The sequence below is a fragment of the Squalius cephalus genome (genome assembly GCF_949319135.1).
Source record: "Squalius cephalus genome assembly, chromosome: 5".
Taxonomy (NCBI): domain Eukaryota; kingdom Metazoa; phylum Chordata; class Actinopteri; order Cypriniformes; family Leuciscidae; genus Squalius; species Squalius cephalus.
In genome coordinates, this window is record NC_137126.1 from 18,260,077 (window position 1) to 18,264,735 (window position 4,659).

Consider the following 4,659-nt stretch of genomic DNA (forward strand, 5'->3'; position numbering starts at 1 on the left):
GCTAAACTACAGCCCCTTTGTCAGCAATTAATGAAAACAACCACATATACCGCAACGTACCTTCCATATGATGTGCTATCAACAATCCACTGTAACAAATCTGTGGGTGAGAAATGAAAGAAAAGGGTAAAAGGCTCCGGTGGGAATCATGAGGCCACGTTTAGTCCGAGCAGATACGAGTGTCGGTGGATGAATGACAAACCCCTGTGAGTGTGTAACAGCCTTCATTACTAACACACTTCAAAATACCCTCAACAAACAGTCTAAATACAGTTTATAATGTCAATTATTCAAGATGTGCTGTTGTGGATGAGAACGTAGCCTAGACAGATATTGTTATTAGGCCTGATGTTGTGTTTGGTTAAGAAAAGCACAGTGATGTTTTATATTCTGTTATGTGTGTTTAAAAGATACTAATTAATGCCTCTAGGATAAGGCTAAATTCTTATGCAAGTGAGCTGAAATTATGGTTAATCTTTCGTAATTATATTACAGTTATTACAGTCGTATTATTATTTTTTGTAAAGTCAAGTTTAATGGACATTCCCGCCATATAGCTACACGTACAGTCCGTGGCATGAAATCAGTAATGATATGATATATTATTGTTTAGCCTACTCGGTCTTTATTGTCCTGTCTGTTGGTTGTGATAGCCAATTATTTGAAGATGCTTTTTATTTAAGAATAGGAAAGCAAAGGTAACAGGCAGACACAAGGTGTGTGTGTTTTTTTTTTAATGTTCCCTGAAGATTATAAACACTAGGCTACTGCCATTGTGTCCATCTAGAATATTTAATTGTTCTAATTTTCTTGCAGTTTTTCAAGTAGGCTACAGTAAATAAACAAATGTATAAACGTTGCTGATTGTGCTGAGTGGATTACTTTAACTACAATTTTCATCATGTAATTTGTATGGATTTATTACGCAATCTATATTTTAGGTAATGTAATCTCACTAATCTGATTACTTATAGATTTATTTGTACCTAACTCATCACTGTGTTTTAATCATGTTTCTGATAGAGATAAATGTGTGCCCCATGTGTTCTATTATGTGGCATATAATGTGATTGTACAGTGTTGTCTGATGTATCTGTTTTTTATGCCAGTGTTAAAGATGAATTTCTGTCAAACAAACAAACAAAAGAAGAAAAAGAAAATGTATTCTCCTCTTTGTTAACATCGTGAAGTGCATTAAACATATGTCAGGCTTTCTCAAACTGGGGTTTGTGTAGGATCTGCAGGGGTTTGCAAATTGATGAAAAGCTAATAATTAAATCTCAAAAAAATGTATTAAAAGAAAATATTTTAAAATAAAACCAATCAAAAATAATACACTTACTAAAAATATTGCCTCTCAATTTTCCATGTAATTACAAGTGGCAGTTATTTGTGTGTGCAATTCCACAAAACTTGTCAGAATATATATGCAATGAGCTTTTTTTAAAAGGAAAACTATTGGGCAAATCATTGAATTATGAATAATTTACTTCCATTTTGTGAATAATAAGTAATCATGTAATCAATAACTGAGTAACCTCAGCAACTGTATTATGTTTACGAGTACTATTTTAAAATGTAATATAATCTAATTACAAGTAATTAATTTTGGGAACCTGATGAAGTAATCCAGATTACATGTAATCAGTTATAATATCTCAAGTTACACCTCAACACTGATTCATCTTGAAAAGCAAACATCCACCTCCCTGCACTGCCCTGCTCTGAGTCTTACAGGCAAGGCAATAACAAACACACAACACTGCCTTTGACTTTTTTATTAATGTGTAGACATAAATTTTTGCCCAAAGTATATATGTAAAAACATGTTGCAGACACAGAGGTGCGGTCATCGTGGAATGGATTATGTAACTTCATGCTGGTCTGACTTATGGCAACTGATGCAATCTAAGTGTTTAGATTAATGCTAAGAAATCTAGGAAATCAAGGCTGAGATTTGACAGGGAGTTCACAAAATGATGGTAAATAAATTAAATTGCCATAACTACCACTGTGAAGGTGTAGAGGCCTGTCAGTGGTCAGGTTGTAATGACACACAGATTCATGGTACATTCTTACAAATAAAGGTTTATTGTAGGGCTGTGAAACGATTAATCGCGATTAATCGCATCCAAAATAAAAGTTTGTGTTTACATAATATATGTGTGTGTGTACTGTGCATAATTATTTTGTATATATAAATATACACACATGCATGCATACAAAATATTTATGCATAGTACACACACATATATTATGTAAACACAAACTTTTATTTTGGATGCGATTTAATCATGATTAATCGTTTCACAGCCCTATGACATTGATGGTTCCATGAAGAACCTTCAACATCCATAAGACCTTGTCAACTTTCCATTTGGCAAAAATAAATAAATAAATAACTTCTTTAAAGTGGAAATGTTTATAACAATATAAACTGTTCACTGAACGGTTCTTTATAGGGAACTGAAAATAGTCCTTGTTGTGACCTTTATTTTGAAGAGTGTACTCAGGATGGGAATTTATCCCTAATGTTACGCTGATGTTTGTTTTTATTGTTTTATACATAATACTGATATTTTATTATAAATTAGCTTGTATGAATTTCATGCCTCTGGTTGATCCTGCACTGTGCTTAAACCAGGGAGTGGGAATAACACCCATGCTGAGTTAATCAGCTGGAAACATTAACCATCCCCAAAATCTTTTGGAGTGCTCTGGTTGTGGAGGGTCCTGTCCTCAGAAATCAATCAGTGTTTGCTCATATTGACACAGGATTTATTAGACTGATGGCTGAGATTCCCAAAGAGAGACCAGATGTGGAAAGAAGCTTTTTACTTAATGAACTCTGGTGACAAGATTGGCATTAAAGGAGAACTCCGGTCAATTTTAACATTGAGCTCATTTTTTTGTAAATTTGGAGTGCTGTCAGTACAGAGAACAACGACAAAAATCGGTGTTGCCTACACCGTGTTATCCTCTTTTTAAAATTTGCACCCTGTTGACTTCAATGGGGCAAGTTTTAAACCTGCTTTTAGCCTCTTAACATCCTTGATGTGTCATTACAAGTGCCCAGCCACGTGAGTGATTCCTTCAGAGTCAACACGCGGTGAATCTGACTGCAGTAGATGTGCAAGATATGAATAAAAATGATGTTATTTCAGCCAGCGCACATACCTGTATTTACATCCTGTTTGCGGTTGAAGTCCACAGTAATCGATTGTCGAGTTCGGGCGAATGATCGTACGTACTAAACCTATGCGCGTGAACTCGACAATTGATTACTGTGGACTTCAACCGCAAACAGGATGTAAATACAGGTATGTGCGCTGGCTGAAATAACATCATTTTTATTCATATCTTGCACATCTACTGCAGTCAGATTCACCGCGTGTTGACTCTGAAGGAATCACTCACGTGGCTGGGCACTTGTAATGACACATCAAGGATGTTAAAGGAGAACTCCGGTCAATTTTAACATTGAGCTCATTTTTTTGTAAATTTGGAGTGCTGTCAGTACAGAGAACAACGACAAAAATCGGTGTTGCCTACATCGTGTTATCCTCTTTTTAAAATTTGCACCCTGTTGACTTCAATGGGACAAGTTTTAAACCTGCTTTTAGCCTCTTAACATCCTTGATGTGTCATTACAAGTGCACCAGCCATGTGAGTGATTCCTTTAGAGTGAACGCGGGTGAATCTGACTGCAGTAGATGTGAAAGATATTAATTAATAAAAGTGATGTTATTTCAGCCAGCGCTCATACCTGTATTTACATCCTGTTTTCGGCTGAAGTCCACAGTAGTCGATTGTCGAGTTCACGCGCATACTGTAGGTTTAGTACGTACGATCATGCGCCCGAACTCGACAATCGACTACTGTGGACTTCAGCCGAAAACAGGATATAAATACAGGTATGAGCGCTGGCTGAAATAACATCACTTTTATTAATATCTTTCACATCTACTGCAGTCAGATTCACCCGCGTTCACTCTAAAGCCACGGTTGTCAAACTGGGGTACGCGTACCCCCAGGGGTACGTGGACTGATTTCAGGGGGTACGCGAATTGCCGGTAATCTTGACAACCGCACCACCGCAGTTGTAAAGCGCCACCGCGGTGGCTGAGTAGCACCGGCGGTGGTTTGCCAAAAAAAAAAATGAATGCTGTTTTACATTAGCTAATATTATGACACACAAAGCTTTGTTTACAAAAGAAATAATAGGTTAGCAATTAAATGTTATATCGCAGCCATGGAAAAGTTTGAATTCATGACGAATGAGAGAGTTGTGCGTGAGCCCATAAACTTAAGCTTTTTCGGCTTTGAATTCTGGTTTGCGATCTGGTCATCCGATTATTAGCGAATTTAAAAATATTCCATTAGTTATTCCTTATAGAGAGCTTGAACCGTCTACTTTTAAACAAAACAATTCAAAACGAAAATAAACCGACTAGCCGTATATGAAGTGTGCATTTCTCTCTATAGGCGCGTTCACTGCAAAGATGACGAGTCAGCATCGTCAACAACTAACTAACACTGACACAAAAAAACAAACACTTTATTAATAAACTATTCAAATGTCTCATTGCTATATTTGACACATTCATAATCATTACTTTTGCCGGCTCTTTGTGACAGCTGTTATGTGCGTTATTGGCA